The sequence below is a fragment of the Pholis gunnellus genome (assembly GCF_910591455.1).
Source record: "Pholis gunnellus genome assembly, chromosome: 19".
In the NCBI taxonomy this organism is placed as follows: domain Eukaryota; kingdom Metazoa; phylum Chordata; class Actinopteri; order Perciformes; family Pholidae; genus Pholis; species Pholis gunnellus.
This window is the reverse complement of record NC_136546.1, coordinates 8979123-9004900: the sequence shown is the minus strand read 5'-3', so window position 1 is coordinate 9004900 and position 25778 is coordinate 8979123. Positions and strand designations below refer to the sequence as shown.

Sequence of the window (25778 nt, the reverse complement as noted above, 5' to 3'; positions counted from 1 at the left end):
CGAAATAGCAGAGTGGTGAATAATAGACAAAAAGAACTGCGGTGCAATTAACGTGGTGGCTCGGGGCTGATGTGCTGTATTAAAGAAAAGGGGGGGGGGGATGGAGAAGAGATATGAGAGAAATTAAATGAATTAACGAGAGGGGAGTTTTAAGAAAGGGACACTATGAGAAGAGAGACAACAGAGAAGCAAACACAACAGAGAGAAAGTGAGAGAGCAAACTAAACTATAGTCCTGGAGTTAATATAATCCCGGTAACAGGCATCTGATAATTACAGCAGCAAGTACATCTCACTAGCTTTGTTTTAATTCTGTAATGCAAAGCTCACTTTTATCTGGTACATTTTCATTTAAGAAATCCCTGGAGTGAATGAGGATGTCTCGTTATCCGTTGCCTCATAGCACAGGTGACTTCTTCAGCCACAGATTACAGCCATCAGAAAAGAGCTGCGGATTTCCAAAATGGCGCTGCTGTGCGTGGGCTGGAACAGCACTGCAGTAAGGAGAGTGAGTGAGTGGGACTGAGAACTGAAAGCAGCTCCCTCTTCAATACTTGTGCATGTGTGGCTGCTACGCAAGAAGACAGAGGAGGATAGACAGAAAGAAGCACGGACGGCAGTGGAGACATGACATGTAAGGAAGGGAAGTATGAATGAAGTCAGAGGATTAGCACAGATCGCCACCTGAGCTCTCGGTCTTAGATTACAAGCACATTAAGCAGATTCAATCTAAAAGTAATCTTCTCAAACAAATTCCAATTTACACTTGAAAGGATTAAGGCACAAGATGTAAACCATACTTTGGCGTTTCATTTTTACGGCTTACTTAAGATTTCACTAAACTAATTTCACTCCTTTTTTTTTTTTTTTTTGCAAAATGAACCAAAACACTGGCAATGAGGAAGAGCTTGGATACATAATAATGAGAATAATTATGAAACAAAATTTAAATATATATTATAAGTGGATAATCTTAAAACAACAACACTACTACTACAAGCCTACTCGTCTTGAGCTACAAGGTATGACAGCAACTGGATGCAATTTGTATCAGCAGCTAAAGTTAAACTCCTATTAAAGTGGCTGTTTATACACGTGGCTGTAGTGTCCGACACAGCCTTCGCTTCAGCCGAGGAAGCGGCTTCACATTCCAATAGGAAACGCATCTCAGCCACTTCCTGCTTCCCGTGAGGAAGTGACCGGTCAGACAGGGAATGGGTGAGCCAGTCACACTCATGACTGAAGTCTGGAGTGAAATTCAAGGAACAAAATGAAACCACCTACAAACTGGTTCTACAATAGCTGAATAAAAAAAAAAAAGAGTGTTAGGGTGTGTTGACACTACTCTGCTGTTTCACAACACATGCTCTGCTTCATTAAGACAACCTGCAGCTGCCACTATTCACAGATTATACTAATGCAACAGGTTGAAGTACGGAGCCTCCATACGGATTATTTGTTCAAGGTTTTGGGATGTTCCCTTCTTACTGCTGTATTTCCATACTAACCGTTTGGTTTGGTTACTGTAGACAGCTACCTGCTCATATCGCATAAATAAAAAAGTCACAGCATTTATTACACTTTAATAATTTAAGATTTTTTAAGAGGTTTATTAAATAAATCCCCCAGACTCAAATAAATCCTGGACGTCACAAACTTGCCTTCTATTTTGAAGCACTTAGAGACATCCGTATGTGGCAACTACATAAATAAACATACAGTAGTGGAATAGTAGAGGTGAAAAACGTTAGGACTGGGTTTACATGCTCGGCAGGTTTTTACTGCCACACAAACCAGTTATATCGTATTAACACAAGCTCTGCCAACAGCACAAAACAAAACCAACCAAAAGGTTTTCTGCTTCAGCGTCTCCTTCTCCTTCTTCTGTGCTCAGCACTCATTGCTTACTGAAATAATTATGTCTTGCATCTTTAAAACACCACAACATGGGTCTTTTCTCCGGAACAATCTGAAAACATTCTGGGGAGAGCCTTGCACAAGATCATCTGTAGAGCCCCCCCCCAAAAAAAACAAGCACTCTACAAGACAAACCCATTCACTGAAATCGACCTATGGTTACTCAGACAGAGGCCATTGTCCAAACCTACACACTGATAATAGACCCTGTGGCAGTAAGGACTAAATTGCAGTTCTTTTGGGCTCCTGCTGACTGGTCGGCAGAGGTTTTTTTGCTCAATTATAAGGGTAAAGAAGGGATGAAGCAGGATAAGGCCGGCCACTAGAATAGCCCTAATGAGGACGTGCTATGATTGCCGTGTGCCCACGGCGAGCGCATTCGATTGGTAGAGGACGGACAGAATGAAGAGGCAGAGAGAGCGACAGAGACGGAGAGGGAGAGTTAATGGAAGTGAGAAGGATTGATTCCTCACTCAGTGTGAGAGCATGTGGGAGGAGATGAGATGCTGCGACTGAAAGTGGGAAAGAGACAGAGATAGCTACAGAATGTAAGTGTGTAGTCAGTCCATCGAGTCAATTATTCTCGCTCTTTTCTTTCCATCCATCCATCCATCCCATCAAAACACAGCTGACAGAGGCAGCGCTGGGGCAACCAGCCGTAATGATGTAAGTCCTCAAAAGTCCAGTCTCGCTGGTTGCAAACACATCTAAGCCTGTAATGCAACCAATTATACTTTGTCATGGCCATGCAGCATTTAATAGAAGCAGAAGGAAACCTGGAAAACCAGGGCACACATGTGACAGTCAGGGACGGCTCTGCTCAGAGAGAGTCTGTTACCATTCAGACAACATCTAATGGGCTTTGTGTGGACGTAGCGGTCCATTGTAACACACTGAATGCGGAGGTTGGACCTCCTTTCCATCAACATACACAACCGATGAAATGGATACAACTGTATTCAAAGAGGGGGACAGAGAACGAGGGTAATGTAATTTAATTGTGAGCAAATATAATTATTTACAAGTTTTCTGAACCTGCTCTTTTGAGTTTGATTCTGGCAAATACTGCAAGAAACATTACTTGTTCATCCTGAGGCTGCAATATCTAGAATGATTATTTTACTGGAGTAACTTTTTTCTTTACGCTTTTGGAGCCTTATCCATAGTGGCTTTATAATAATGGTCCAAGATGATGTAAAATTGCATAATTTTAAGTCTAAATCCTTCCATTTTTCTTGGGAGTGGGGGACCCTTAAATCCAATACCTCTGGTATATTTTATCCACTGTTGAAATTCAGATGGCGTCTTTATTCTGCTGCATAATGTGTTCAAGCATCCTGAATGAATATCTCACACACTGGCTGATGTTGATTCCAGGCTATAGGCATCCTAAAATATGTTAGAGAGTGATATTATAGGCTACAAATAACACAGGAAATCACTTTAAGTATTAACATTTAGTTGATAAAAAAAGATGTATAGCACAAGTATAATCATATAACTATAAAATCACTACTGACATAGTGTAACATGCTTAAAGAAATAATCAATAAATAGGAATAGCAAGAGATTGCAGATACCAGCCGATACACACGCCAACATGTGAATAAGGGGAGTACTGGCACTAGTGTGTGTGTGTGTGTGTGTGTGTGTGTGTGTGTGTGTGTGTGTGTGGGAGGAGAGCAGCATTGCTGGCTGGAGGAGGAGGTGAGAGAGAGGGAAAGAAACATGAAGCATTTACTGGAACAAAACATGCCGTTTCTGTCTCATGGATAAGGGCCGCCTACTCACCATGTTTCATCTCAAAGCAGACAACTCCTCATTTTTACAATCTATATTATTCCTTGAGTTTTAGATAGTGTATAATAGGATTATTCCCATGTCTAGCTTACCTTATTACTAGCCTAGGAAAAGCAGAACATTATCCTTTGGCATTTTTGCCGCCCAACTGAACTACGAGTCGCTAGACCCACCATCTGTGGAGTGTCGGTGAAGATAGAGGAGGTTTAAACTTGTAAATGCAGGGAAAGACCTATTAACTTGACTGTGGACAATAGGAATAACACATTACAATCAAATGAGTGGCTTATACCTTTCTAACAAAACAGAATAAAATGGCATGAGAATAGACAACAATGGCTCGTCAATTGTTCAGAGAGCATAAAGGGAAGCCTGCCGTTAAAAACCTAATGGTACCAAATATCTGTCAACAGCAAAATTTTACCAAAGGTGGCAACGATGAAAAGCTAATATTGGTCTTCTGTAACAGCTCTGTAATACAGGGTAATTCACTGACGTTCAGTGGTGGGTTTTTTTGGAATGAATAAGCGCAACAGAAGAACAACTATCCCACCACAGACGCTCAAACCCGACTGAGAAAGGCGGATGCTCACCGAGGATCCCAGTATCCCGTCCAGGCCAGTGGACTCCAGATGAGACGGTCTGACGGCTGTCGGGTGGCCCTGAAAGAGAGGCAGATCTTTTTTTTTTTATTAAGAATGATATTTTAAAAACAGCCTCATGCCTGCCCGCTACGCATCGGGGCATCAACACTGACACATATTAATATCACTCCTCTTCAGTGAACAAAACATTCAGGTGGCAGCTTCTGATTGTTAGCCCTCGCCGACCGTCTCTATCCCGTTTTAAAAAGACAAACGACTCCTGCTGCAGTTCATGTCAGTGGACCGAATGTTTTTGTAGTTCCCACAACTCCAACAGAGTGACGCATCTTCTCTCAAGCTGGTCATGTCGGGTGAACAACAGGAGTCACACTCTCCTCGTTAATCTTTCACTCAAATCATCTTAAGCTTATAAACTCAACCGTTTAGAACCAGGACCGTCATTATCTGGATACTGTGAGAAATAAGGAGTGGCAAACTTATGAGTATGTTCTGGATTAAACGTAATTTGAAAAGTAATTTTGTTTGTAAGATTGAGAAAGCTGACAAGACCTATAACTGTGTTGCTTTACCTATGACATCCTTAGACTTAGACAGGTACCTCGGTTTCGGTGATATCTCCTCCTTGAGGGATTAGTTTTTATCTGATACACTTATACAAAAAGCTAAAATCACACTGAGGACAAAGACCTGCTCACAACAGAGTCCTTAAAAATAAAAAAAGGAGACAGAGAACACAACATGCAAATGCAAATTCTGATACTGTGACCCGAGAAAAAGTGTGCATAAGCTAATGATAGCCTGCAAATAAACCCATTACAAAGTGTAGGAATGGCTGAAGGAGCTTTCCTGCTTTCAGCTAGTTAATAGCTTTAGAAGCCTCAGGGGAAACATTCATTTAATGGAGTACCTCACAATGGTAGAGGTGATCCAAGTTTAAGGACCATCACACTAACAAGACCTTAAAAATCATCGTGACTATAACGAGTCACAAGCCTTAATATTCACAGTCTGATAAAAGTCATCCATAAGAGTAGATACAGACGTCTGAATTTATGATGCTCAAAGCCAGCTTGTGTTGAGTGCAAAAGAAGAATCAGTAAACATGCTTCAAAACGTACACGTCTAGCATAATAGGTGACAAAGGTTAACAAGAGTGCAGTGTAGTCACAGCTCGACAAGTAATCTGGCAGTTGTTTTTAAAACACACACACACACACACACACACACACACATATTTCAATTCCTCTCTGTGGAGGTTGGCTGGATTTCCTGGAGAGCTGAGGAGGAAGCAGCAGCAGCCGGCGACTCTGCAGACTTAATATAAGTTCCATCTGTGTGGTCCCGTGAATTCATTTGATTTCGTGATTTGAACTCATGACAACCAACTTTAACGTTCCGCTTCCCACCAGATATCCCCGATCCAGTGATTACCGTGTCAGCCCCGACTTATAGCAACATGGTTCAGATCTGACAAACACAATCTGTGTGGACTTGACTTGACGGGAGTTCAACTGAACCAAGACAAATTCATATATAGAAAAATGACCTGGCTTAGAAGTTGTCACATAAACTGGCATACCGTGTTGTTTAAAGGAATAGCAAGGTAAACACTGACGTCTCTTGTAACCTGAAAGAAGATCTGATATCCAAGATAACGTGCAGCGTATTGTCTCATAACTGAGATTACATCACACTTGAGTTTCATATATTTGGTTTCAAGGATTTCCTCCCGGTTTTAACAGCTAGTCTGCTGAGTCATTGCCACATGTATTTCCAGTTGTATTCAACACCTGGTAGTGATTAGGGAGCGTGTTTAGCAGAGGTGGTAAGTGAAGTGAACATGCGATAAACCACTTACTGTCATCGGCTACAAGCGTAATGAGACCAACACTGACACGTCTCGTCTTGTGATCAGCTCGCTGGAGGATAGCAGTTTTCTCCATCATTACATCTAAAGCCTTTACAGGGATCCAGGGTCATGCTGCCACAGAACAAAATCTTGTATATATTTTTAATTAAATGCATCAATCTGGTGCACTTTGAGAGCAAAATTAAGAGGGTAGATCTGTTATCTTTGTTGAGCCGCCACAGCCTCGGTAATTCATGGGAAACACTGACGTGTCCACATTCAGTAAAAGTCAGGGGGGAAAGAAATGCATTTCTTCTATTTCTTCCTAACTTCTTATCATAATAAACAAACATATTCTTATATTCCACTCCTTTCCTCCAAACTTAAACAAATGTACTCCTCTGAGTAAACAGTCAGCTTCATCAGCATCCCTTTATGTGCCGCGCTATTAGCACAGACTGCTAACCTGGACCTTTGGATCGCTCCGTAGTCTGTTTCTGCCTGCTGGCATTCAGCCTAATGAGGCTTGCTAATGGTCCACGCATGTCCATATGGGGGAGACCTTCTCCTCTATGCAAACTGGAACACATGGACGCAGTTGCTCGGCACACACACACACACACACATACACACACAACCACGATGCACCGATGCTTAGTTGATGAAAGGACACGCATAACCCAAGCATGAGTCAACTTTATGCCAAACCTCTGTCTGGCATCCCATCACGCTGTATCACACACACACTCTCCATTCATCTTCCCCTGCTCGACAGATCTGCGCATGTTTTCTTGGGCTGGTGCAGCCGGCTTTAACCCCGTTACAGAACTACATTTTAGGTTTTCTGGCTTAGAAATCTGGAGTCTGTCTTAGGAAACAATAAGGAAATACGCAATGTGTAACGAGCATACAGACTGGAATGAGACATGCACTACAGTAATGAAGTGGAAAAGCTTTTGTTCCACTCTACCGCTTATCCTCGGTGGTGACTACTGCTGCAAGTCCTAACTTCCATTGAGTTCCCAAGGCCACACGCTCACGGGAACTTGTCCATTAGTCACGCTCTGTTAGTGTTACTAGTTAATGATTGGGAGTCCTGTTACAGCACATTTATAAAGCGAGGCCTCAGTCTGTTGGTTCACACGACACAGGGGGAGTTGGATGTGAAACCAAAAACACCGGTTTTGGACGGCTTTGTTTCAGAGATCAGGAGAAAATCCCAAATACTGTGTGTGATTCTGATAAGCGATGGCTGCTGAGCAGGCTAGAAAACATGGTGAAGCAAATTCAACTTAATCTAAATTATGTATTAAACATGACTAATTGCACGCAGATATTCATATAAAAAAATGCAATGGACTTAAGAGCTTTAAAAGAAAAACGGCATAACTCATTTAAGCTTGTCCGGGGAAGTACAGGACTGCAGAGAACTATGACCGATACTGTGACGGCTAGCTGGGAGACATCAAAATAGTTTTCGGGAAGGGCGGACAGATGAAGGCTCAGAAATGAGGAGGAGACGCAGGTTTTAGAGAGCGGAGGAAAAACGGAGAAAGGAAGAAAAAAAAGAGACGGTCAGAACAGGTCAGAGCTGGTGAAGCCATTGTGTGGGCTGGCAGGAGAGTTCATGTCTTAGGCCAAAGCCACAAGCTTCTCCGCATGCGTTTACACCGGCCCATGGAGCGACGCATAGGCCATCTTACTGCAACTTTGAAATTCGGAAATATCCTAAAAGATAGATCGATCTGGAAGTCTTTTGAACCGTGAGGCCTCCTCGAGAAGTTGCGATAAAGGCCGCATCGGCCACATCTTACCTTGGATTTAGAGACTATGTCCGCCAAGTAGAGTCAAGTACAAAATGTCAAATTCCAACTGTTCATTTCCTTCCTATTATGTATTCTCACTGTAGATTTGAAGCATGTTCCATCCATTAGCCATAAAACAATACCAAATATGACCAAAGAAAACGCAGTGATTAAGAAGAACGTGTACTTTGGCAACACGTTTTTTTTTAGGAGACAGCTTGACAATACAAATCATGCTGTCAGTGGTACACTGGGTTCAGACGGAGCATTGGCTCAAGTTGCAGGTCGTAAAAGAGACAGCGTCCAGATGTTTGGCAAGGACGCACGAGAACGCAGGAGAGGGTTTCAGGAGCGAGTTCTCTTCTCAGTCAGCTACTGACGGTCCTTATTGAGAACCACACTGGAAACACCAAATAATCTGAAGGGATTTGTTAGGCTGGCCTTGGATGTGCCATCATTTCACCGTACCAGTCTCTTCAAAAGAATGCTCCGAAGAGGCTCTGAGGAACAAAAGATGGCTGACACGAGAGACTGGAAATAATCTTCCTCACCGCGACAACCTTTTTTCCTGACTTGGTCTAATCATGGTGACTAATGAAAGTATGTGCCTCTGATGAGACGTGATGCAGACTGAGGAAGCATCCTCTATGAAGCCCCATGCAGGCGTTTGGGAGCGCTAGAACTTGCAGGAACTCAAAATTTCTCCGTGGATTCCATTTCGAAGCCACCGCGAGCCAGCTGAAGCAGCTTTGTTCCTTTGCCACCTATCCTCACTACATGCCCGTCCTAAACCTGTCTTTATTGTTCTGGCCACAGCTCTCCATCGAGTCTTAGCTGCCCTGCTTTTCACATTCCTCAGTCGTGGGGACGTAAGCTTCAGTTTTCCTCTCCCACACTCGTCAGCCCTTCAGAAAAACAGGGATCCGGGCTGGCGGAGCCGCTGTATCAAATCTATTTGTCGGTTAAACCTTCTTCAGAGTGGAGCCTGGATTAGGTCCGCTGCTGCTGCTATTCAGAGGAACCTGGCGTAAGCGCTCGCTCGCACTGAGGGCCAGCAAGCTCTGATGGGCCAAGCTATTCGTGAAGCTCTTGAATTTTGCCAGGAGGAGTTCACCCGACGACCACAGAAGCTTCAGATCTACTATCAGCGGGGTGATAGTGATTGGAAGTGTGTGGTTACGACTGCTTACTTGTGTCTATGCATCGTGTAATTTTCCGCAAGTCAACACACCGAGAGCCTATTGAGAGAGCTAATGTCAATCAAGAGTATTGAGGAGTTTAAGTGCTTTCTAAGCCAAGTATCAGTGCCATCCAGCCAAAAAAAAGACAAACTAGGATTAGGAACAAAGGAAAAAAGAAGAAAAGGAAGGAAAAGAAAAGAAAAAGGAGAAAGTTTGTGCGTGTCTGCAGAAGCCTGGGAATCATCTGTGCACAGAGGGAAATTGACAAAACGTGGTAAGGAAAAAAAGCATGACCAAAGTAGCAGATCCTCTGCTATGACTGTAAATCACAGCAGAACTGAAAGTCCACAAGCAGGGGATGGGGAGGGAGAGAAGGTGAGGTAATGAGAGGAAGAATAGAAAGTTATCCAGAAAAAACGAGCTAAAGCTGAGAAAAGAAGAGGGGTTAAGGGCCAAGAAGAGTGCTACAGAGGGAAATATAAAAAAGATAGAGTCCCACCTTGAGTTTACAAGTTCAACTGGAAAAAGCTTTCCATTCTCTACACTTCCCCCTCGCGAGCACACATATCAAAGATTCAGGTAGCCAAGAAAGTGTGTGTGTGTGTGTGTGTGTGTGTGTGTGTGTGTGTGTGTGTGTGTGTGTGTGTGTGTGTGTGTGTGTGTGTGTGTGTGTGTGTGTGTGTTGCGTCTCTAAAAGCCACCTGCACCTCACAGACCTGGAGCAGCGTTAATATTTAATCCTTGTGGTCAAAGCGGCTCCATAGACCAATTAAACTGTTCTGCACCTCCGTCTCGCCACAATCTGGCAAAGTACAAGCCTCGGCAGTTACCTCAAGTGGATGTGTAGGTCTGTGTGGCGTCTATTGGGAACCAACGGTGGGGTAGAACCTCCATAATGAAAGCTATGAATCACAGCTACAGTCTCCCCCAGCCACAAAGCTCATAAAACTCCAGCCCACAACAACAACAACACGCCGTTCTCTTGAGGTTCTTCTCTCTCCTAGCGTTTCACACAGTAAACAACAGCAGTGGCAAAGGGTTGCCATGGCCAAGCCGAGTCACCGTAAAGACTCTTGTTACGCCCCGCTACATTTCGCCTGCCACTTTGAGAAATATCTCCAAAAACTGAAAGTCTCAAGTCAGTGAAAGTGTATGAGATGAGGAGAGCGTATTGACTTTACAAGGCTGCTTCGAATGTACGGACTGGGAGGTATATACGTATAAACATAAATCATCCAATTGGAAAACAACAGCCATTTAAAATAAATAACGAAGAATGAATGAAGTGGAGCTGCTACTCAAAGACAACAATGCATGAGGGCATGGCGTCGAATACACAGTCGATGGCATGAACACACAGTGGACCATACAGCAGAGTAATGACCTAAATTGCCCTTTTCAAGTAATGAGACTCATAGATCCTCCCAATTCGAGCCCAAGGGGAACTGGAGGGTGGCTCGCTAATATCCGTAACATTGGAGAAAGTGCAGATAAATACTAGGAAATCCATCGGTCCTGATGGAACGGATGGGAATACTATACAAAAGTGCTGTGAAGCAGCTAAGCTATATATTCACTGAACTCTTTGAAGCATCACTGGACTTGTAAATACTTCCATGGTCATGGAAAGTGTCTAAAATAACTTACCTACCTAAAAAAGACAAATCCCTCTGAATTAAATGATTTAAGAATGATAATTTAACTTCTTAACTGAGATGTTTTGAGCAAATTCTTTTATCTTGTGTTAAATCTGAAACCCGCGGTCCGATGGATGCTTTATCATTTTCATATTTAGCAAAGAGAAGTGTGCAGGATGCAACAGTAACTGTTCTGAATCAAGTTCACAGACTCCTGGAGACCCCATCATCTCATGTGCGCATACTGTTTGCACATTTCTCATCTGCCTTTAATACTGTCCGGGCAGATCTATTGACAGTGGAGCCGAGTAGCATGGGTGTAAATCATACCCGCATAGGATGGATGTATAACTCCATCACTGAGAGGCAACAGTGTGTCCACGCCCATGGAGGACAGTCATCTGTCATCAGCACAGACAGGGTTGTGTCTCCACGCCTCTGCTTTTCATATTGTATACCAATGACTGTGTTAACCATCAGGACAATTGTACAACGATCAAATCTGCAGATGACGGCACTCTAATAGGCCTTTTAAGTGGCGCTGAGACGAGCTACAGAGCTCAGATCAATCACGTGTACAGCTGGTGTTCAGATCACTCATTGATTTTAAACATAAAGACGACAAAAGAAACGATCATTGATTTTAGCAGACACTCCTCTCTGTCCCCAGTGATCATGAATGACACCACCATTAAAAGTGTAGAGGAGTACAAGTACACGGGCACTACTATGGAGAGAAAACTGAAATGGAACGTTGTTCTCGAAATTTGACGAAGACTTCAAGATCTATCTACCAAAAAGGTGACAGGTTTGCAGCTATACATGCGTGTGTGTGCCTACATTAATGTTGCTTACTGATCTATGATATATATATAGTCTGCTGTATTTCGTCAAGAAGAACCACATGCTTTGTTTATTTGTCTATATGATAACAGATGAAACTGGTGGACAGCCCGTGTATCTAATTCTGTGTTTCTTAACAATATGATCTGATTCATATTGTATGATTCTCAATCAAATGCAGTGTTATTAACCTTAAGTGTGTTATTTCACAGGACATAAAGTCAGGAGGCAATGATAGTCAAGAGACGTGCGCCAACTTCCCAACCACACATATATACGCGTGGTGAGGAAGAGCCGCTCCTAAACAACACGTAGGAAAACGACAGCTCTGACATGGAGGTAAATAAGAGGGAGAGAGGGACGTGTGCATACGCCAAGGCTTTTAATCCTGACATCTGAAGACACAAGCAGAGTACTTAGCGGTTAGCCGAGCACTCTGTTCCCGCTCTTCTCTTTATTGTGTCGACAGTCTAAACAATCTTTTGTTGTGCGCTTAAAGGTGGTTCTTTTATTGACTCTTCATAACCATGTCTCACATCAATTTTGGCAAATATTCAGATGTTTTTTTAGATACTGTGTCGTTTGCTAGACCGTGCATGCACCATGAGACTAAACACCAGTGATCCCAAACCAGCTTAAGAGACCCACGTGTAATTTTTTTTGGTTTGATTGTATTCCAACAAAACTGTTGGCAGCTAATTAAAAAAGGTAAAATAATCTGTGCAGGATTTAACTATGTGTACACGTTTCTTAGAGGCCAACGGTTGGAGAGCAATGAGGTAGAAAATCTGCGCTTGTATTGATTAGGTCTAAACCGGCTGCGAGGCCATCGGTCAAAAGACGAGGGAGGCCCGATTGACAAGTGCATGTTTAATGGCCGTGAGAAACAGTGTGCAGGGGTTCCTGGGTAATCGCTGGTTTTAAGGGATGGAAGGAGGACAGGCGCTGCGGACAGCAAAGCCCTGTGACACTTTGACAGATGTGAGGCTTTGCACCTCCCAAAGGGGCAAAGCAGAGAAAAGGCCTTGGAAGAAAAGGCTTACTGCTAAGCTTTCTGTGCAGTGCCCTCAGCCCCACAGCTCAGAGCCAAAGGAAGGGTCAAGCCGTTGCTTGACTACAGGCATCTGGGGCTTTTCCTGGCAAAACAAAAACAATTAAGTGCGGGGGATGGATCTTCTTCTCCCTCGCATGCATCACTCTAAAACCCTCTACTGCTCGACCCTCTGCATTTACCCTCTTTTTCGTCTTCCTTCTATCTTCCTTCCCATTTCTCTCTACCCGTCTGCATCGTCTCTACCCGGTCCCGTTGCAAATTTGTGTGGCCATCTCACTCTCTCGCCCGGTCTCACTCCGTGCCCCACCTCCCTCACTTTATCCCACTCATTTGAGGGCTGAAACAGAGCTGCAGGAACTGCTTTGGCTGCAGATATACACAGAGGCAAAACGCTCCAGCAGGTCCAGAGAGGCCGGATCGGGGGGAAAACCAGCAGAAGTCCCTGTCGAGTGTTTTCAGGCGGTGCTGTTAACACAGTTTCATCCATCCATCCATCAATCACTCGAGGCCTGACTGTGTGTGGTCCCATTTCACCTTCAAAGAAAATTGTGCTTTTCTTTAGATTCCAATGAGTTGTGTTGCCATCGGCATAACAGAAATGTGATAATCAACCGGCAACTTTGAAAATGTTCACCTTTCCCCTATTACGTTTCCATCAATACAACAGGCACACCAGTAATAGATAGTATTAAACTCAAAGCTTTTCACTGAACATGCCCACCAAGCATCAAGAGTTGACCCTATTGATTTGGACATTTCCTTTGGCTATACAACACAAATAGATCACAGACGACAGTGCTGCTTTTCTTTCAGTGGTTATAGCGCCTCAATGACTAATGTGTATCAGGGAGCTTGAGTTTCAGTGTTTGTTCAAAACAAACTAAACACACTTGTATTTATTAAACGGTAAATAAAAGTGTGTCTGTGAGTCTCGCTCCAATGTCGTATCAGAGACACAGAGTCCAAGCTAAAGCGCGGACGCCTCTTCCTTTAATTACAGAGGTCTGAGAGAGCGGCATGATGAGCTTTTAATGATAGTGACTCCGATACCGGCTTTTTAAATAGAGCGTGCAAAGCGACGAGCCCCTTCCTGGAAGAGACACCTGCAGCGTATTATTCTGTTTTCAAGGTTTATATGTTACAGGCAGAGTCTGCTGAATGAAAAGCACCAGCCTCCTGGGGAAATTAACGGCAACGGAGTCTTCACAAGAGGTTCCTGTCCACAATCACCGTGTAACACATTGTCAACACAAAGGGGAGAAGATTGCACCAACTAGTGTAAGCTGCTGTTGTCTACAACACATGATGAAAGGGTGCATTGCGCCACTGAAGAGTGGCTGTAAAAGGGACAAGATAGCTTTAGATGTCAAAAAGAAAAAAATAAATAAAAAAGGCTTCTAATTACCGTTGTTAGAGCCCTGCATTATCGTTACACTCCAAGGTTCTGTCAACACAACAACCGTGCTGCCATGGCAACACAGAGGGGATGTCGGTGCTTCTGAATTTGCCTCTGATCCATACCGACTGCATGTGATCAGTGTCTTCGGGGGGGGGGGGGGGGGGGGGGGGGGTCAACCTGTTCATTGACCTGGACCCTGATCCTGATCCTGGACCCACGCTGGATGAGCGCAGGTGGACGCATCGGTCGGCTGGGCTGGCACCACTTCACCCATGGGCTGAACAACACAACACAGCTGGGTCCATCTGATGTTATGTAACGCAGCAGCAGCACCACCCCCGCAGGCCTCGTTCACACTACCCCCCCCCCCCCCCCCCCTTCCCCCTCCACCCACTCTGCCTCCCACTAGCGCAACATTGGCCGTTTTTGCAGGCTGAGGTGCGTTGTGATACTAGAGTGCTCCGGCTCCGACACAACCTGTGGGGATATTTGTGGAGGATTCAGCTTTGGAAAAAGAAAAAAAGAATATGAATATATATATATATGAAGCCCATGCATAGATGCATTGACTAGCAGCTTATTGTGTTCATGTTTTTCCAGCGATTCTGCCTTTACTTCTTGGACACACATTTTTGTTACTAAGCAATACTTGCTAAAAGTGGAATTGCACCCGTTGCCTGGCAACATTAGCTTATTGAATCTCGTGTCAGGAAGCGATGAGAACCCAGCGGTGCTTTTGAGCTACAACCCTCTGGATGCTCCTTTCATCCCCGGGTACAGATTGTGGCGTCCGAGTACAATCGGGCTATATTCAAGTCGTCTGATATCCCATTACATGTCTACACCTGGCCTCTCACAGTCATTGATGTAATCCAACACACAGCCATGTGTCCCCCCCCCCCCCCCCCCCCCCCCCCCGACTGTTCTCTTGCTCACTGACTGCAAAGTACAAGAAAAAGGCCATTTCTTTCAAACCGGTATGTCAGTGATGAGACCGTATAGTGCAGAGAACAAGAGAGGCGTGAGTGAAGTGAGTCCCTTATGAGATGTTAAAGGGCTTCAGGCAGTCTCTTCATTAAAAACAACCCTGTGGGCCCACATTGAAGATGCTTTACTCCTCAACCGGCCTGCTGTCGTTAGAATGAACCGCCCGGGCGGTCAACTCTCCTCCCGTGCGCCAGTTACTTCCTGATGAAAGAACCCCCGCTCGCTTCAGCTCACACGACTCGACACCCATAAACCAGCGATGGAGCCTTTCCTCCTCTCAGCTGGAGAGACCGGGCGGAGGCATGAGCTAGAAGTTGTCAGAACGCCACCGGAATGGATCAAAGCTCTGTGCCTTCGGTGACCCTTTAAAAAGCACTCTGACGCCATCGAGCTGCCCGCTCAATTTGAGTGGCTGGGTAATGAGGCAGCAGCAGATGCAGAGGAAACAGGTGTGTGAGGTTTTTCTGACAGACAAGGTGGCGATCACATGCTCCATCAGTCCAGACTGGGGGGTTGTTGTTGTTGTTTCAGCTGACAGAAGGTTAAAGAAATAAATCTGGGTTTGTGAACATTGGGATATTATGAAGTACACTTTGACACTTTTAAGGGCTGCGACTAACAATTAGTTTCATCATCACTTAGTCTAATTAGTTAATTAATGAACAGCCAACAGTGAAAAGTTTCCCATCATAATTTCTCAGAGCATAAAATGACATATTGCTATAAGGAGATAAAAGCTTGAAAGAAAACGTCTGAAATGATAAATCAGTTATCAAAATAGTTGGTTTGACTTAAAGATTAATTGACTAATTGTTTCAACTCTGTTAATCTAAAAGACAGAAATCACAGGCCGTCTTCACTGAGTGTGATTGGAAATAAGAGCACAAATTACATTTTCCCTCAGTTTACAGTAGGGCTGGGCAATATATCGATATTATGTGGATATTGTGATATGAGACTAGAAATCGGCTCATATTTTGGATATCGTAAGAAGTGTTTTTTCCTGGATTTAAAGGCTGCATTACAGTAAAGTGATGACATTTTACCAGAGTGCTCGAGCTATCCATCGAGTTCTATTATTTACCTTTATATCCACATCATCAGCAGCACCAATAGTCAACCCTACAACATCACTGCAGTGTCCGTATGGAGGTATTTGGTGAAATAGATGGCGATATGCGATTTCCTCCAGATCACCCATCAGGTCTCGTTTACAGGCCGTCTGAGCAGAAGCTCAGGAGGGTGAGCGAAGTTAGGTTTGCACTCACTAACCGACACCAGCAACACAGCCCATTGAAGCTGGCTTCTCTGTAACAACATACCACAGTGTGTGTAAGCCAACACACACTCCTGCCTGTCCAAATAATCATTAACCAGTTAAACCCTGAGTAAATATTTTAAGAACCTCTGTAAACTAGAAGGTAGATACACACCTCAGAGGTGGGGACGTAAACACACACACACATACATACGCAGTGTGTATGGGCACTGTGGCATGCAGAGTTCATTGTTCTTTATCATGTTGAGCTCGGATGAAGCTGAGAACAATGAGGTCGTCCCTATTGTGTACACGCAGCACTCTCTCACATTGTGCAGCATGCCGTTGAACACCCAGCTAAAAGCCTGCTGGGATGAACATAGAGGAAGGCCAAACACTTTACAAAGCCACCAACCTGAAATCTTTTAAACCAAACGATGGAAACTCGACTCGGGTTCTCGAGGCCGTCCCCTCTCAAAACACTCCCCTTCTTGGATGAGCACAGTGAGCAGAGAGGACCATGACAGGCCACTTTCCTGTTGTGCTTTCTGCTTCCCCCACCTGCAAGCCAGATGTTGAACGACTGGGCACTGTGAACTCATTTTTCTGGTTTAAAAAAGTTTATATAAAATCATCTGCAGGTCCACTTGAGTCCTAACTTCCAGTAGTTTATGTTTGTAGAATAGACACTGGAATCAGCGGAATAATTATATAATCTGCTTTTTGTTAGACCCATATGTAACTGAAATGCCTGTGAGTATTTGAACTATTGTTCAGACAAACACACAACATGAAGCCTACACTGTGAAAGCTATTTTTCAGTATTGTCAGTCCGGTCCCAAACATAGCCGAACAAGTGTCAGAGAGGAATTCCCTGCTGTCAGCATTCTCTCTGGCTTTGCGTCAGTACGTGGATCTGCAAAGCAGGAAAACTGTTGAGCGGTTCGGCCAAAAGCTGCTGCTCTCAGTACGTCAAGACGGATTTATGTGTTTACCTCTCTTGGCAAAATCCAAAGACCTCCTTGGAGCCCAGAACCCAAGCAAGATGACTTTCATTACGACGATACACCAGAGCTCTTTTTCTCTCTGGCACGCTGAGCGAGTGCTGGGGCTTTATTTTCTTAATGAAATGAAATTCTATGAAAATTCACTCAATGTGCCTCATTCTTCTTCAGCCGTTTACCAAATGCAACTTTTGTTGCATGCATACTTCAATCCAGATTCGTGCCATTTTGTACAATAATACTTATAAATAGTAGATGCACTGTTTACTGAACTGGAGGTTTCAAAACAAACAGAAAGAAGCTGGAAGACAGTCGGCACGAGAGTCGCTGTTAGCGAGCAAGCAACAAGAAACATCCATAAAACCATTCGCTGCTTCCTCTCTTCAAGGTTGTGAAGCCTTCACTGTGCTCTCAGCAAATATTCGGAGCATGCTGTAGTAAGTGAAAAGCACAATTTATACTGGGATACAATATATTAAAACTGATGTCAAACAAACGTGATCAAACCACGTTGACACAGTCTGGATGCGGCAGCTTAGCTTCATCAGTTAAACTCTTGATGAACAATAACAGATCACTCATCTGTAACAGCACAACATTGATCAACTATGGTAATTACAGCTGTTGTCAGCAATCTGTTTCTGTATTTTTAGTACTATACACAGGTGGTACATAATGACTCTGGTAGAGTTAATGAGGAGCATTGCTTATTAGGGAAAGCAGCAGTAGTACCAACAGACTGCCTTAAAACTCTTTCTTTGAAAAGCGTCACTTATAACTTATAACAGATTTCCTTTTCCTAATATCTTGAGCACAACACCACGTCTATGCCTAAAATGTGTGTTCCAGTGTCTGAACATAGTCCCTCCCTCCCAGGCAGCCGCATTACCAGAAACATCAACATGGCCACAAGATGATCCGTTTGGTTTGCTGTGGCTCGGCGGGGCCTTATAGCCGAGGACGAGACCTCAAACTGACAGTGTAATCGCAGAGGCTGTCAATTACAGCACACTTAATGAATCAATTCCAATGACGGGAAACCACTCTAACGCCACAAAAATAATCTCTCCGAGCCACTTATTCACGCTGTGGCGAATATGCAAAGTGTGGTACGACACACAACATTCCTCACATCTTCTTCTTCATCGTCGTCACATTAAAAAAAAAAGGCAGCCGCTTCAAAACTTACCGTCAACAGATGACAGCTTTCCCAAACGTCAAGTAGTTACGGTTTCCTTTAGATCAGAGAGGCGACTCCATCCAGCGGCGATGAACAATGACCCGGATGTGTTTTCCTTTCATCCTGTGCCTACTTGTGTGACTGTCGCCAGAAGAGGTTTTCCCTACAGCCACATGTGAGAAAAGCAAGTTAAGGAAATCAAAACATTTCACAAAGTCTGTTAAATACCTTAACATTTGTCAGAATCTAACTACTAATTGACTGAGTGAAAGACTGAATTGCAATGCCTGATTATACTAATCCTGCATGAATATCGCCTGTTTAAATACATCAACAATTCAAGAGGATGATCCTATTTCTGGAGCACACTTTTCGTTGGTAGTGCAGACTCACTGGCCAGCTTGGACCCACAAAAGGAGAGATGATCATAGGTTACAACAGCAAAACAATAACACGGATCATATAGAGTCTGTAGCATTCATCAATCATTCACATAGTCAGAGTGTACAGTACATGCAGAAGACAGAAGAGCTCTTTTCCCCAAACTGAACTGCATGCGTTATGTAATACAATTAACCATGCTCTTATTTTTCAGGCAACAAATTGAGTGGATGTCTCGTGCCAGCAGGATGCTTGGATGACAACACAGTCCCGTGAGGATGGGTCAAATGTTCCGGGGGGCATATGAGTGATGAGAAATAATTAGCCATGCTCCTTGGGTAACTGGATTGTTCTGGACAGCATGTTAGTCGGTGCAAAAAATGATTAAAACGTGATGAGTATTAATCCCCACTTTCCCAGGATAGTGTGTGTAAATGCATCAGCAGCAGGCTTGTTGAAAACAAGTAGCCTTTTTAAAAACACACAGCTACACAACGAACACAGCTTAGTGCCTATAATGTTAAATAAAATCTATCGGGTGAGCAGGATCTGCCTCTTCAAATACTTTGAGATCTGTTCCTGTTTACAAAATCTTTACTAAAATCTTTCATTGCACTCCACAGAACTCAGTTTACACTCAGAGCTGATGAAATAGCTCACAAATATCTTTCCAATCACAAGATGCCTAGTTGGCCTCGACTTAAACTATTTCAGTTAAAAGGTCCTCTAATCATAAAAACAAGAATGCCAAAAAACAGAGGGCATATATGGCTCCACTTCACGCAGAGATGGAGGGAGGAGACGGGAATAAAATCACAGTACATCTCTGAGAAAAACATAATCCCATGAGTTGCGAAAACGTGCAAAAACTCTCGAGGTTTGCTGCTCGAAGACCTATCCTGAACCTAACAGTCAAGGTCAAATCTTAACCATCTCGCGAGAGGTTCGCAATCCGTGGGTTACCTTCTAGACACGACCTGGGAGAGTTAGCAGCCATTGTCGTGGACACATGCAGCCACATCACCCGAAATGGTTACGCTCAAAAAGCACAAATAAATAACCATCAAACACTGAACAGAGTGCTTACCGTCGAGGCGGACGGTCTTAGTTTCTTGGGGAATTTAAGTCACAGAAATTGCTGATGTTTACCTGATAACATCTGAATAGAATGCGGGCTATCAGCGACATCAAAATATGTAGAAACCTATCAAGCTAAGCATGTCTTGTGATATCAATTACAATTCATTCTTGGGTGGAGACTAAGCGCAAGTTACCAAATATGAGTTCTATGTGAGCCAAAAAGGCCAAATCGTAGGAGAAATTCAACCTGGTTCCAGACTTACAATCAATGGAATCACATCTTCATCACATTGACACACACATCCCCAAAATGGCACAGGAGAAACAGCAACAATTAAAAAACCCAACAGGGTGAGAAAAGCCCTTCTGTCAGTAATACCAGCCAGGGCAGCCAACAGCAGCAACATCCTTCTACGCATCCAGCAAGACCGACATTCGAGAGCTCTGTCTGCTTGTAAACAGATGGCAAGGCAGTTGGTGGGATTTTCCGGCAATGTCCTCATACATGTTTGGGGATAAGATGTACAGTTGTCGTGCACAGTCGCGTTCTTGCGATGCCATCGCGGTGTGTGAGGGAGGAGAACATCCCGACACAAACACCCACTTCACACACAAACACACACCGCCTTGTGACCGTTCTGCAAACGATTCACAACAGATCACAACTAAATCACACTCACTGTATGAAAATTCCGAAGCAGACTTGTTGCAGGCATTTCGTTTTTTCTTAAATATAAAGTTAACACAACAACGTAGACTTTGCGTGTCAGAGCATCTTAGAGACCGAGAAGAGCAGCATGTACGGCTTAAAGGGCGAGAATAACAATCCTACATTTATTCAATAGCATAGTATTCTAATAAGTATTATAGCCGTTTTAGATTGAAATTCTGAGCCATCTAGGTACTTCTATCACCACTATCTTCAGGACTCATAATGGCTCGATACATCGAGTTGAGGTGTCGGAATCGGTATAGGAAAAGTTGGACCAGTACTTCTGTTGATGTTGTCCAAAATAGCTAAATATAGTTCGTAGTCTTTCCGTTGTAACGGTTGAGGTTGTAGCTGGTGATAAGGGTCCACTCTGGCTTATGCTATTGTAAGAATTAGGACTGCTAGCTAATGCGGAGTGTATTTAAGCGTGGCTCTCATACGATCCAGGCTGTTCTCTCTCTCTCTCTCTCTCTCTCTCGGGGCTCTCCATCTGTACAGTACGTTCCTTCTGTTTACTTCTGCATGGATTAGCCTGCCTAGTCATTGTTTCATGATGCTTTTATAGATTCGTTGCTCATCTGTCACAACTGAAATCTGGGCTTTGTTTTGTTTTTTATATAATCCATTCTGCTTTCACATGCTATAATCCAATTTTACAGCCCCAATTAAGAAGTTTCTTCATCAGACAAAGAGGAGAAATTTGAAAAAGAGAAAGGGATCCAATACAAGGAAGATTTAGCTTTTAAGTCCCCTCACCTTCGGTGGAACAGCTAAAATTAACCGGTGCTTATTGTGCCCTCTCATTCCTTCTCCGGCTGCTATGAAAGGCCCCGATGCAGCCGATGAAAGCCTCAACGGGGTTCCACGTTTATCCTCTGCAAAAGACTATGGATCAAACGAGATACGCAATTTCACATATCAGAGAGAACGCCACAATGGCTGCTAGTTGAAAGTGAAAACAATATGCCGGCTTGCACTTCATGTGTGTCAGAGCACACGGACCAATGTTTTCTAACGACGCCGCACTGGGGTCTTCCGGGATAAAATATTTAAAAATATAATTTGCAATCTTATCAATAAAACCACACATGCCCAACTGTCTGTTGAATCAATGGACTGCAGTGGTGTAACGGACCACTGTTGAGCCGTACGGATCCCCCCCCCACGGTTCAGGCACGCATGTGAACCACGGATCAATAACACAGTTTAACGTGAACCTTCACAGTGTGAAGTAAATGTTTTATAGACGATCGTTAACCGCCAACATTCAGCATAATAAACGATCAGGATATGTGTTCAAATGTAATCTGGTCAAATGTAGTGTTGGTGGGAAACTCCAGTAAATCCATTTTTTTGAGTTCAGTTGTTTTCACAAATAAAGAAATAGTCTGGAGCCTTGTAGAACAGCTGTATAATCAGACAACAAATCTGTATCAGGCATTATAGATCATCAATGATCGGCAATTAGTATCAGCAGCAAAAGAACATAACCAGGGATTTCTAAAAGTTATATTTACTCCCCTTTATCTTTTGTGCTGATCCGATCCGTGATCCGATCAGAACCGTGAGTTTTATGATCCGTCGCACCACTATTTAGCATGATAGAGTTCTAAATATTTATATGTTGCCGATAGCCCACAGTCTATTCAGATGTCATCAGGTGGCTGTATGAAATATAAATGCACAGCCAAAAACGTGGTGAAGCAGACTACAGGTGTTGATAATGTTCAGAGGTTGGCACAGATGGGAACTTTATCATTATCGGTGGAACTTTGCACCAACAGTGGCCTAAACAAAAACAAAACAGAAGCCGGTCAAAAGCCACAGAACAGCACGTCGCCCATTGCAATTAAACAGAATATATTCCAATGATATAATCCATCAAATCACACTTTATGATTAATAGTGATTCAATTCTGAGGGACAAAAACTGGTTTATTAAAAAACGGCGTATCCAAAAGTAGCAGGCGGAAGTAAAGCAGGTAATAAACACAGCTATCAGCTTTTTCCTGCCTTTAACAATCCACTATCGGTCTACTTTTAAATATGTTTGTATGATTGTAGTTTAATAAGTTTCATAAGCCAGCTTTGCTTTCACATTCATAGTGCAAATCAATATTTTCGCTCAAGCAAAAAGACCCAAAATAGGTGTATTTTCAACTTTCTATTCTCTTTTTTAAAGGCCTGCCTGGGAGCAAGGACCCTTGTTTTTGTCTTTGTTCCTGCATTTCTATCCTCCTGTTTTCAGCATCAGCCTTCACTGCAAAGCAACAGCCAATTTGTTCACAGCACAGTCGCCACTTGAGAGGGGAACTTGTTGATCCATAACAGCAGACTGTGACTCTCCCTTCCATCACCAGCCCCTTTTCTTAATGTATTCTGCCCGCCGTCAGACCTGACAAATAGACCACGTCCTGTTTGTAATGGGACTCGTGCTTATAATGGTCAGTACTATATCGCTGGCGTAGCATCCACGGGCCATCCTGGAGCGATTCTGCTTTTGCAATTGCAGTTGGCAGTGATGCATTACATCACTACATAACACTTTTCAAGAAGGTGTCATAATGTTCAAGTTAAGGTAGAAAAAAAAGAAAATGAAAAAGGCCACCTTTGAATTACCAGGACATGGTAGTTTTATTAAATCATTGTGCCGCACAGTGTGATCTATCCACTGTTAATAAGTATTTTCTTGATCTTGCATTTCTCATGAGACAGCCCACCCTAAGACCTTAAACAGAGGGAACTCACATTCCAAGGCAAGGCTAACGTGGGAGATCGTAAATCGTAAACAGGTAGAACCCTATTTTCCCGCAATGCATTGCACGTAGACAGCGAGCGTGCAAGCCGCCCAGCTTTGAGATTGAAATGTCCTCTTTTTGTTTTCCCTCACTTTGCCAGATTTATCTCGGTGCACGCTGCCAATAGCCTTGCCTGTTTCCAGATAGGCCCAGGCGACACATCAGAGGGCTTTTGAAAGAGTGACCACGTCCACGATCACAGTGCATCTGATGCAAATTCATCGCTGAAGATTTTTTTTGCTTGCAAGCACCGACTAAGGCCCTGGGAAAATCTCCCTTTGAAACTCCCAATCAGAGACCCTCACTGTGCTTACGCTGGAGAGGGTTGAAGCCGCTTCCCAAGACCAGTTTTCAGCTAACTCCAGGAAAACCAAACGGAAAGCTGCTCCACATCCAGAAAAAAAAAAAAAGAAGCCCTCTGATAAGCTTTTAGCTGCCCATCAGCAACCATGACAATTACTCCCTTTCCTCTTCTCCCACCTCCCCTTTAAAAATCGGCAGATATACGCATCTTACAAAAACACGTGCGCCTCCGCCTACACACTCCGTTTCAACAGCCTACTTAATGTTGTAAATGAAACACAGCCTCCAGATCTGCTCGGCCTTGGTATTCACAAGCAACCGCCAATGGAAGGGCACGAGAGATGTTCGACCGCAGTGATAACACACAAGAGGTTTCTTTGGGGGGGGGTTTCCAGGCACAAGGAGACAAAAGCAGTTGAAATGCCGTCTCTGGAGAGAATATGCCGTTGTGTTTCAGGTTGAGAATCTGACCCACCCTGGGCCGCCCCAATGAATAGAGATGAGATCTCTTTGACGTGTCCATTTAGGACTCGTCAAAGGAGGAAGCAGTGTGTGTGTGTGTGTGTGTGTGTGTGTGTGTGTGTGTGTGTGTGTGTGTGTGTGTGTGTGTGTGTGTGTGTGTGTGTGTGTGTGTGTGTGTGTGTGTGTGCCCCCTGGGAGGCTGAAGCTGGCAGCCTGGGGAAGGACTCCACAGGTTGAGATGGCAGAAGTAGTGAGACAGAGTAGCTGCAGGAGGGGGTGGAGAGGGGTACTTACAATAACAATCCCTCTCGGGGTGTCATTAGGGCAGAGGAGAGCTCAGACACATGGCCTCACCAACTTGCATGGAGTCTTAACTAATAGTGAGTGCTTTAACCTGAAGGATTACTGAGTTTCACCTCAAAGAATATAGTGCGTTCATTCTGTGGGACTTAGGCTTTATGGCACTTTTCATCACTTAAGTGTGGCACTGCTAGTCTACATAGACGGCCATTTTGATTAATGAGGCTGGTTTTGGCAGAGCACTGGGTAGAAATTACACCTTGACATTTGATTTCCTGCAAGTTCCCTCGGCAAGTGCACTGTTCTTCTTCTGTAGCAGATTAATGCACAATTAATAACATTTTAATAACCTAGAAGACTGGTTTGCAGAGAAACAATTTATAAACTTTCCCTGCAAGAAAAAGAAACAACAACACACGGTCGCACCTCTTCACAGATATCTGGTAAAACAGTCCAAATGTCCCAAAATCAACCCATGCGATGCATGACAACACATTGCACTGCAACAGTCGTGACTTTGCACGAAGAGCTCAACAGAGAAGAGCCGCTCCACCACAAGTGTCGTCGTTCACAAGTAAAAAAAAAAAAAAAGATGGACAGCGAGGTTGAGATGGACAGGAAGCAGCTAGCCATCCCAATTATACAGCAGTCACGCGGGGACTTAACCAAACAACAATTACCTTTATCCGATGGTCATTTCTTTGCAGAGTTTCCTGTTTCTTTAGGAGCCACGGTGTCTAACAATTCAAACTGTGTGCTGTCTTTGCAGAGAGGCATCGATGGTTGGTCGAAATCCAAATGTGTTAGCTAGCGACGTGGTTTGATGAAAGAGCTAGTTATAAAATACTGATATTAGCTGGAAAATACAGCGGTGCGTAAACTTTTTCTGGTGTAGTTTTCCCTCCCGAAGGTGTTACCTGAATATCCTCGTGTGGATCCCACGGACGTGTATTCGAAGTGAAACGCACAGACAGCGAATGAACCATGCACAACTCTGCTGTTCACCCCAAACTAACGGTGTTCATATCGCCTGTGTGTCAGTCGGGAGACCGACGGAGGAGAGAGAGAGAGAGAGCGCACTCACCTTTATTAATGTCCACCTTGTCGGCGCTTTGGAGAGGAAAAATAACGCTCTCGCTGGTCGGTCACCGGCATACACACACCGTCACGGCCGGTGAATATAAAAACGAACCGACATAAAGACTTCGTAGCAGAAAACCTGTG

General features: G+C 43.8%; 1 long non-coding RNA gene across 1 annotated transcript; it reads right to left on the bottom strand.

The window, feature by feature from the left end:
* Positions 1 to 4308: 4308 nt before the first annotated feature.
* LOC306711801 lies at positions 4309 to 25778 on the bottom strand. The gene is made up of 3 exons (XR_013767529.1): positions 25639 to 25778; positions 18528 to 18681; positions 4309 to 4378 (listed from the first exon to the last, which is right to left on the bottom strand). It is a non-coding gene; the product is annotated as an uncharacterized lncRNA (long non-coding RNA).